The following is an 11,527-nucleotide window of genomic DNA, read 5'->3' on the forward strand; positions in this document are numbered from 1 at the left end:
CTCTTGGCTTTATAATAGCTGCATGGGAACAATAGCATTTTTCGAGCATTAATGAGTTTTTTTAAAATTAGTTTGCATTTTAAACGGTTTTGCTAAGTACGAAAAACTTATATTCGTAGATTGCTATTGGAAGCAGTTCCATCGACGTCAGTCTGACGAGAAGGAAACGTGCGGTTGAAATTCTTCGCGGAAAAGCGTCACGTTTAACGTCGGAAGTATTAAAAGGTGAGGGAAAAATAAGGGAAGCGTTGTAGATTTTTGATTTAAAAAATTAAGAAAAATATTACCAAGTTGTTGGATCCCTTGGTATTCAAAAGGAAGCAGGATAAAGTGTTTGTTTTCAGATAGATTACCAATGAGCTTGTACGCATTTTGCATGGCTCAATTGATTCCAGTGGAAGATATTGCGCAATATTCTTATTACGACAATCTTTCTGAGAATTACGTATTATATTCCTTGTTGCAAAAAAGGCAATCATATGTTTGTGAATATTCATTGAGTGAATAATGTAATGCGACTATGCTAGCTGATAATTTCATGAGTTTAGATTATCCTGTGTATCATAGCTCTGGCATTTGGAGAATAGTCAATGGGATTAAAATAGCAAATGCATTAGAAGGATTCAAGTGTTTTGTCACTTGGTAATAATATTGCGTTATTTATATCCATAGCGCTGCTTTCACACAGTTGATAATAGGGAGGAAGTGCGTAGTTGTCGGTTGTTACTCTTTTGATGAGATGTACATGTACGTGTGAGAGAAATCTCTTAGCTACAATTGTTTCATACGCAATACTCATTGAACTTGAGATAAACATCTGAATCAAAGCTATATATAGCTTGGTGATGAGTGAACTTTCAATCAATACCTGTTATTTTTATTATGATTGAGAAAATAAACACTCTCTCACTTTTTTATTAATATTATCAGCTCGTCGAGTGTGCAGTAGTAATGGAGAATGCGTATATAGCAGACACGTTTCAGGAATTACACGATTTGAGGGTTTTATAGTGGAGGGGATCATTTTGAGACGGAGAAAGAATAATGGCGCCAAGCTCTCCGATAGAGGGTCGTATGTACGTGCGAATACTCATGATACCCAGTGACACGAAAATAAGATTAGATTGCGAGCATCACGTGTTTAGTCGCGTGGAACTAATCCTGGTAGAATTGGAGACCACTACCAAATTCATATTTTGGACTATTTGTGTCTCTGGACCAATGAATCAGTCGATGCTTGTATTATTAAAACAATACTAAGAATATAAGACAGTCCAATAAGACCAGATGTAGTCACTATATATGCAAAAAGCTCGCTCTACCATTACAGACAGTTTGCATCCAGCACTTAAAAACTCTACTCCATGTACTTATACACACAAACTTGAATAGACGCCAGAATATCAGTAACGGGCTTTGTTTTTGTCATTGGTCTGATTTTAGATCGTTGGATTGTAGAAAATAGGCCGCGCTTCACAAATTAGCTCTACCGTACGCGATCTCAGGAGTATCGAGTTCCTCTCGAATGAAGCAGAAGCCTCGAGGAACAAATCTCTCGGTTTTTGTCGCGATAGTCTATCTGCGATCCATTAATTGAACGGAGGGTCCGTGTCACGTGATTTGTCACCCGTTGGAGCAAACATATTTAAAAATGTCCGCCTATCGAGACAGTTTAACGATCTTCCTGAATCCGTTGACCTTCTCGCGTCATTGGAAAATGATTGTTTGAAATAAAACGCAAGTAAATTCACATGATTTAAACTCTCTATTTTTGTGTGTCTTTATTGCGCATAAATTTAGTAACGTATTTATAATTGCAGGTGTAACTTGAAATCTTCGATGCTGAAGAGTGAAGAATGCGACGAGAAGAAAGGACGAGGAAGGAAGGTTCCTTCCTCAACAGCCGCACAGGGTTGTCCCGGGGGTTGACCTTGATCGGTATAGACTTTGGGATTCTCGGCAAGGACGATGCGGTTTCAACCGCATCGCGCGGCGACTCTCCGAAGACTCTGGCGTGTAACCGGCTACCCGCGAATGCTCCTCCTATACATCCGCTGGTGCTTCAGCTGCGACTCGCTTTTCAAGGGAAACCAGTCGCAGCGGCCGACGTGGCTTTTCTGACATCGCCAACCGGTTATGCATCAACTAGCTTAATTTATCATCCCACTTTGTAGTCTTCCGCACTTTCAACCCTCTTCCCTGCAGCTGTTATCTCCACTTCCTTATTCTTGCTTCTCCCAAAATCTTATCCATCTTCCCAGTCGATGGATTCGAGTGATTCTGGCTCAATGATTTTCCATGGTTTTTTGTGCTCATCGAGAAGTTCGCCTTTCATCCTGGGGCTAGGTCAGGATTATCATTGCTAGATTCGTTGAATGAGAGGAGCAATCATACTTTCCTTTTCTCCGCATTTACGCCGTATACTCGAATGACACTGAATGCGCGTCAGCGAGCACAGCGGACCGAAATCAATACCACGATGTTGGCCTACTACGCCGTGGCCTTCTTTTCACGTAAATTAACTTAACACAAATGACACTTTGGCAAGATTTTATCATTCTCAAATTAATCCCGTCAATCCAAGCTCTCCGCAATTTTCCAATTAATGCCCTCCTTTTTTCCTTCTCGCAATAATTGCATAATTATTGCCTCAGTAGCTAGCAGCTGCTGGCAGATTTTCCGCTCGCTGAAAAATGCGCATACTCGTTCTACCCTTGGCGCTAGTATACATGTGTAGTGCGATTTAATGATACAAATATCGAATTAAAAAAAAATTCATTTCTGTTTGGCTCATAGTAAAAGTTTTCGAGTCACTAACCCCGAGTTTGATACGAAAACAACATATATTTGCTGGTTTTTATACGAGAAGGCGCAATTTCTTCTTATTCTTATAATTTATTAATGTTTTTATTATGCAAATACGAACGTCTGTGCAAAGTTTAGCGTGATCTTCCGCTTGCCCGATTTATCAACAAAAACAGGCTGCTTCTGGTACAACAACTGAAATGATTTTTAGAAAAAGAATAATGTATCGATAAAGGAACATAACGAGTGAGCGATAAGAGGAAACGATAAGCGGCGCCACGTTACGTAATATCATCCAATCGTTAGACATATAGCAGAAGTTTTATAATGCAGTACAATTCGATGATAAAGTGGTCAACTTTTTTAACATGGGATTTTTTAACACATATAGATAATATTATTGATTATAACGTTAAAAATTATCTTATTTAAAAATACGGTAAATTGGCACAAACAGCACAAAGTCGCGAGAAAGTTTTATTCCTACTGGTTTTCTAATTTTAATTATTCATATATTTCACTCGGCGATACTATTTTTTCCGAGTTTGTTATTAATGGAATTAGCCGGAGCTGCGCATAATGATTAAGCGGATGTGCGAGAAAGAAAAAATTGCGCAGTTACTTGGAAGCGTTTTGGCTGAAATTACGTTTATAATATAGAGGAAATAATTTGAGACTCGTATACAATCTCAGGCGTTATTTACTCCGAGACCACGTGCTTTCGCAGCTGTCACTGCTAGTGCATGATTCCCGCCAAGCACAAGCAATTAGCTTGATGACATCTGTGGATGACTCGGAGCTTTTCGAAGAGTTTTGTTACAATCTGCATTACCGACTGACCAGCCTCTTATTCATTTTACCAAAGCCTTGTAACGGCTCCCTACGACCGCTGACGGAGGCTCAACGCGCGGATCGGCAAGCAAATTATACTACTCGTGTAGGAGATTTCTGATTGCGATCAAAGGAAACGATGGGAGCCCCTTTACTTTTCAGACCATAACCGACGTCGTTGACGTTACCGACTACTCTCGCATTTAGGTAATGCTAAAAGCCGCTTGGATCGTGATAACAAAAATTTCCCTTTCAATAATCTACTTTTCAAGGCTATTCAGAGGGAATTCTATTGATATAGTCGAGATTTTTTTTAATTTTAATGGAAAAGCATTAATTACACTGTATGTATAGACTCGTTCTAAATTTCCAAGTTACCTTTGGTAATATATGTTTTATAAAATATTTTCTGATGAATTTAATTTTTTTCTAAGCAATCACGTATTCTGTTTATCATAATTAACTGCTTAAATTTTAACGTGCGTTATAGTTGCATGCGATTTAAACGTATGTGTATACTGAGGACTTTGCTGAAGGTTACGATTGTATGCGTTCGCATAATTAAAGTGTGCTTATAAGGAATGTAAACAAACGCCTTAGAGAAACGCGATGGATTCGATGGCAAGGCAAGGCAAGGACGCTTTTACCACCTCTATTCACAACTAAAAATAAGTTTTATCCGTCCTACCACAAGCTTTTCCCTCGATAATGCATCTTTTGTGGGGATGATAAGATATTTACGCTTTTGCGTCTGTTTTTCTAAAAAAACATGTATCTTCACGGGCTGCACTCTTTCTACATATCTAGTTTATTATTTATATCTTGAATATGATTCCAAAAATAAAATAATCATGCAGCAAAATCTATCAAACAGAGACTTTTCTGTGATATTACGTTACTGTTACTGGTATTTGGTGTCAATTTACTATCATAGCCATATTGATAAGAGAAGAATGTGATTTTTGTTTGTAATTTAATAGGGACAAACGCACACGTGACTAAAGAAATTATTTTGTCTGTTAAGGAGTTGTTTATCGTCTTATTACAAAACTAAAGAAAATTACTGGAATAATAGAAGCAATTATACTGATACTGATACATCTATTCCATCAGGTTCTTGGAAGATGAAGGAATTGCTTATACTATATACATTTTACATAGTATATATGTATATATGTCAGTGGTATTGTTTTACAACGAGGTTTATGCTTCGTAGGTATACGTTTACGATTTCTTTAAATCATTACTTTTTATAACTTGTCTGTCACTTCATTATTACATACACATATATAGACATATATTTAAAGAGAATTGGAAACTCATCATAATACTAATCAGTTGATCGGTGCAGCATCAGTTAAAATTGATCAGACCTTTCTCATTGCTTCCTACAACTCTCGTTTCCTTGTCACATTCCGCCGGAACGTAAAGATCCGCTCGAAGAAACATATTTGCACGCAGACAGCTATTTAAAGATTCTTACTGCATTGAAAATTTGTAACGCGACTGTTAACTGTAGTTTTTTGCGTCAAGTCTCCTTTTGTACAAATAAGACATTCTTACAGAAAAGTTGAAGCAAAAAAAGACACAATTTTCAATCCTATTTTTAGCATTTGAAAAGACGTCAATAAATTTTACAAGTTTATGTCTCCGAGGAATATCTAAATTATACTAGAGTTGCTGATACTGATGTGCAACATGGCGTAACTTAAGGATGAACGGCAGTCGTTGATTAACAGATGATGAACATTGTCTGGCTGGCGCCTGCCGGTCTGTTTGTTAACCTCCGACCTCTATGTTACATTTAATTATGCCGGGGTACTTTCCATTCCGAAAAGTCCGCGTTATGCATTAATAGTTTTCCGGAAATTCATATATACATAAAGTAATCATAATTTTTATAATTAAGTGAAGAAAAAAAGAATCCCACAGAGGGTTTAAAAAATGAAAAAAAAATATATATAATATATTTTATATTTATTACGCATATCTACGCGTACATACAAAGCATCGCACGAGAAAAAATTACCCTTTTTTTCTTTTTATGTTTAAAATATAATGCCCATAAATAAATTAAAAAATTCATTCAAACCAGGTACTTGGAGAACGTTCTAGAAACCAAAGAAACTAACTACTTTATTACACCGGTTGAAATCCTCGAATGTATCGGCTGCAGAAATTGTGAAGCAGCAACTTCGATAGGACAGCGACGTTTTGAGCGAAATGCATGTTTACGTCGGTCATGACGCAGTCTTGACGACAACGAGTCGTTGTAAAAGTTTAACATGGTCAATGAAATTTACCGATCTTGGTAAGCCGAGTTCAGCGCCGATACGAGCAACAGCTTCTAGATGGCGCCGTCTTCAGGCCTCGGCTGAACCGTTCCACACAGTCCACTTGGAACTTTGGAGCCAGTGCGCAGAGAGCAGAAGCTCCGTGGCTGCTTCCAGCAACGAAGAATCGTGGGAATTTCGGGCCACCACTTTGCTCCTCTTTTACGTTCGCCGATATATGAGGAAGGAGGGCCGTGGTGGGGGTCTGGAATTCCCACAGTCCCTCATCACCGTCCGCCACAGTCGCCTATATATCCATGGAAGGCTCGCGTGTGCGCACGAACGTACACTGTACAGCTCAGCCAGCCAACCAACTCATTTTGAAACGACCTGTAGGCCCTGTAGCCGTTTCTGTAGCGCCTGTAGCTCGAGCTCGCTCTGTCGTGTCTGCGTGCCATACGTTACGGTACGGAGAGAGTATTGACCGTCTCAGCAGGCAGCAGTGGAAATTTCCACTGCCCTACCCCAAGACTCTCTTTCTGGTAACCAGTATACTCCTGCACAGTCCATACCACATACATACTCTTTCTTCTCGTGGCCGATGCCACCGGACCAACTTATTTCTGTCTGTGTGCATGCATGTGCATACTTTAACTCCGCCCTAACTACCGCGTCTACAAAGTCTGCATCGGGCTCGTCTCGTTTTTGCACATCTGCTGCTCTGTGTAGCTGGCTCCTAATATTACCACGAAAATATTCTTTTGTAGGTTATTCCTTGTTTCTTTCTCTCATTTATGTATTAATGTGCTTGTATTCGGTTCATTTTATTTTTTACCAAGTTTTCAATAAAATGAAATAGATTTTTTATCAAGTATTTGCAAAAGTATTGTTTTCAAAAAAGTAGTAATTCTCGGATTAGATCAACTCGGCGATTTGCTCTTTATTGATTTTTTTCAATTGGTGTGCCAAACACACGACTAGGGACTACTTTACTTGTTTGGAGAGAAATGGATCATTTTATCGCGAGCTGTTTTAAATTCTCAGGTAGCTTGGACATATCAGTCGTTAATAGAAAAGATTACAAGAATTTTTATAATGTACAGAAGTTGAGAGCCGTTAAAACGGGAGATTGCATGGTATTCAAAATGCACTACGCTGCAAAGTGAATTGGTAAGTATGGCTCGTATCATTTGACCTTGATATGTACGAGACATAAATAGAATGCAGTAGCCATTGATTCATCGAACATGACTAATTTTCAGATGACCAATAAATTTTCAGGATTTTTGTCCGCAATTTCTTGTAAATTTTACACAGCAACGAAGAAGGGAAATCAACGGGCGATGTTGGTTCGACTTAGTAATGGAGAGAAGAGCGAGATAGCGGTTGGTTCGTTTCTATTTTTAGCTAGGCGCCGTCCTTCGCGTTTATGTAATGACAGGAAAAGAATATGTCGCTCACTATCAAGTTGCATTTTTAAGTTGATTTATATATATTATTCCTATCATTGCACTCCTTTATATTCTTATTGAATCGAATTGTAATTTTTTTTTTTAAAGAATTTCGTTTTTTTAATGATAGTAATAGAAGAAGATCGATGAAATGTTATTATTTAATTAAAAAATATACGATGCAATGCGAAGCAGTTGGAAGAGCTCATTCTTGCCGATTCCAGGATTCAGCGTCATCTTTCGTTCAAACACGTACTGTGCTCTGCAAGGCGTTGTGCTTTTCATCGTCGGTATAGAAGTTAATCTTTTGATATACAGTAGGTATAATAGAGAAGAGAGAAACTGCTACTGATAATGTATGTGTGAAAGTTTTACAGAGCTCTGCTTTTACAGACTTTGATAATTTGCCCTTTGTCAGTAAGGATGCATTGTTTGACTATAAAAGAGAGATTAACTGAAAATCTACAGTGTTTCAGACATAATTAAGTACATTTGTTTTAGTTTAAATGTAAAATAAATTTAAATACTCATTTACTGAATTCAAAAATGAATAGGAGATTAAAAGTTACAAAGAATGTTATGAGTATAATACTTAATAAATACTTTATTAACTAATTTAATAGCGTTTTATGCTTGATAAATTATGTTTCCTGTGTATTTCTAAAGGCACACAGTATAACAATTATTAATTTACATACGAATTTTTACTTTTTTTTTATACATAAAAGTGGTGTAAGTAATATTGATTAAAACCTTTATAGAAGTGACTTATGATATAGTGTGCTGTATAGATGATAAATTAAAAAATAAATTTTGTTACGTTTTATTTTATGGAGCAAACTTACTTACAACCTTTCATTGCTACATATTTATATATTTAAAGAAGGAAACCATGTAAGCTTAATATCTAAGCACTAAAATTTGTTATATTATCGAATTTACAGTAAAGCATTTTGTAAAGAATCTCTATAAATTAGATATTGTGTTCGATCTTTCGCTTTCTTTCAGAAAATAAGTTAGCCAGTTAATTTATTGGAGTTTGGAATTAAATCGTAAAAAGTCCTACAGAAAAGTGACAGAAAAATTGCTCGACTGTATCAAGCTAAGTATGGACTTTTACCATAAAACAGTTTTTTTTGCATCATTATTTATTGAGTTCTTTGGTATGCATACTCCTGAAACTTGCTGCTTTGCATATCTTAACTCCGTCTTGGAGACTTTGCAAGGCGCGTGTTGCTCTGTGCCGTAAAACATCCTTTTCGTTTTCTTTTATCCGTACCCCCATCTTGGACCACTACCATTTCACAAGGAACTCTGCTAGCAGTGAATTGCGAATTGATTCGAGACACGCTGTGCTTGAAAATTTTCGAACTTTGAAAGCTGCACGCGCCAAAGTTTATCTTTTCGGCTAAAGTTTTTCCATTTGATGTATACCGCGATAAAAAATCAGCACGCCGGCTAACCTTTACGTTTTTCTTTTTTAAGAAGCATTGCATAATACTGCCTTAAAATAACACGTGTTAGCTGGTTAGACGAATGAAGTTTTGGACCAAACTGAGAGTTGGGTAATTCTTGACCTTCAACCTTTTATAGGATTAAAATATGACTGGTTAAATAATGCACGGTCCGTTGCCAAAATAAACTTGGAATAAATTTGGTAACGTTTGTATAAGTATATACACGGTATTGGTTTTGGAATTGAAACTGAAAGGGCGAATCAGTAGAGCAAAGTGATGGTGATCGAGGCATCATTCACAGTTGAAGAAGTCTCATTCAACGTTTACCAAAGGCAGGCAAGACTCGTAGGAGTTTAGTCGGAGCTTGCAAATGTATATATTTCAATGTACTGGTAAGGCATAAGTCTGTGTGAGATGCACGGGTAAACCTTTCGCGTGTCTAGCACGCGCACCAACGAAACGTGTCACCCTGAGGAATGTGGAATACCTAGCGTCACGAATAGCCAATGGTAACTTTAAGCTGTGGAACGCAAGACAATCAAGTTTTCTTCCTCAACTGTAATGAAAACATTTACCCCTTAAGAGTAACGCATACTTGCAAATTTAACCTGATATCAGGTTCTAAATTACTTTTCGAAAGTTGCAACATTATTTTAGTAAATCGTATGTTTTGTACACAAAAATTTAGAATTATATTATATCTTAGGGGAATGTTGCCAAATTCCTCTACCGAAGCAATTTATGGAATACAGAGAAATAGGTGTAATTTAAATAAGAACAAAGTAGCTGTCATTGAACCTTTCACTGAAAACTAAAAGACAATAAAATTTTATTTATCAATAGTAACAAATAAAAGTTACGAAACCTTTGTTACTAGACGTCGAAACAAACGAAACGCTATAGACTACTGTATTTATGCATTAAACAATTGAATTGTTACAAATATATTATACCGATAAAGTTGCATTCATGGTCCAATTAAAGCAATAGTTCCAATTCAGTTACCCTCCGCAACATGAAATTGATTGTTTCCTGCAAAAGTTGATATTTATTTTATATAATATATGTGTTTTTATTTTATTATTTTCTTCAATTATTAATTTGCAGTTGAATCATTACATAGTCTCTTAACGAACTCTATAGATGTGCTTGTAGTGATCAAGTAGGTGTTGCATTTTGCGTGAGCTATTCAAATTTCTATCTAACCGTTACGGATGAAATGAGCCAGGTAATAAAGCGGAGCTGGCTGTGCTGGTTGTATACTGTATACTCCTCGGTATAACAGTAGAAGCGTTAGTAAATTTTAACGCGTAGTTTTGCATACACCGGTCCTATCGCACTAGCATTTAGATCTCTTCTAAACGGTGACATTTAATTGGAATGTCGATCACGTTTTCCCATCTTCATTACGGAATTGCCAACGCAGTTTTTGGAAGCCTGCGTGGCTGAACTAGTCGTGCGTTAAACGCACGATTCGCCAAACGAACATGTAAGAGTGGTTTAAACTGTATAAACTATAATCACTTTTTCTACAATACCTTTCAAAGGAAATATATCGAGTAAAGTACGCTGCATTATTTAAAATTTTTATTACCGCTCTGTATTATTTTTTGCTTACTTAACGCAGGTCACGTACTGCTACAGGCTACGGTGATAAAAGAATATTAAAAAAAAAAAAAAAAAAGAAAAATCTAACAAACTTTTCTATTTAAAAATTATATTATGTAGAACAAAGAATGTCTATAATTACTCAATATTAAATTAGATTGAAGAATTAAATACGATTACAGTACGTTATATCCGAGTATAAAAGATTCTAAATTGATGTAAGAATTTAAACATCTATATTTCTGTAATGTTTGGTAATTGTATGGCGAATTCTAAGTACTCCCTGTTGCATGCATACGTCCATAGGAGCCCACGCACGCGTGCAGAGATTACCTTGAAATATGCGTAATCCTTGACTGTTAATGGTCTCGTTATTAATCAAAATTAGCCACAGATGGTGGAATTCGACATTGTCGGAATAACGCCATCTTGCTGGAATTAGCGAGATGATGCGCTGCCAAGACAGAGCCACGTGGGAAATTAAGTTGCTGCTTTCCCTTCCTGCTACTATTGCTGCACGTTTCAATTGACGGCTGCACGACGTTCAAGCTGGCGAGCTTCTTACTCCTACCATGATATACCCTTTATTACAGTATACGTATATCATTATAAAGCTATACTTGAAAAATGATCTCATTGCAATTTACCTGAACCACGCTAAATCAAAAACTTATTACTGTAGCATACTCAACCAACGTATTTTTCAATTACTACCTCCAGAAGACTAATAAATAACCTGCGCTAGCATTAATATAGATGAAGCTATATTTGCATTATCCGCAACATTTTCAAGTAGCCAGGAAGATTCAATTTTAAACACACCGAGCTACCCAATGGAAGAGCCATACTCTCTTTGTATACAGGTGCAAAGAAGCAAAACTACTCGATAAGTAATTTGGAAAAGTTTTAGTTCTTTAATATTCATCGAGTATTATTGATTAAACTTATCGACCACCGTACTATTCTGTTTCGATAATGCAGTTCATCGTTACGCCATTATTATGAATCATTAGACCGGAGTAGAGTTGAATTCTAAATTATTGTTTGTTTTAATCGGATTACCGAGATAGAAATTGAAATGGAAATTTAGCAATGTATGTAT

At 36.7% G+C, this 11,527-nt stretch overlaps 1 long non-coding RNA gene across 1 annotated transcript; it reads left to right on the forward strand.

Annotated features, from left to right (window-relative positions):
• Positions 1 to 6,504: 6,504 nt before the first annotated feature.
• LOC136783008 (uncharacterized) lies at positions 6,505 to 8,006 on the forward strand. The gene is made up of 4 exons (XR_010824210.1): positions 6,505 to 6,672; positions 6,954 to 7,079; positions 7,172 to 7,298; positions 7,491 to 8,006. It is a non-coding gene; the product is annotated as an uncharacterized lncRNA (long non-coding RNA).
• The last annotated feature ends 3,521 nt before the right edge of the window (positions 8,007 to 11,527 follow it).

The sequence above is a fragment of the Prorops nasuta genome, unplaced genomic scaffold, assembly GCF_024137725.1.
Source record: "Prorops nasuta isolate Cenicafe-Biocafe unplaced genomic scaffold, Cenicafe_Pnas_1.2 PNAS00031, whole genome shotgun sequence".
NCBI lineage: Eukaryota > Metazoa > Arthropoda > Insecta > Hymenoptera > Bethylidae > Prorops > Prorops nasuta.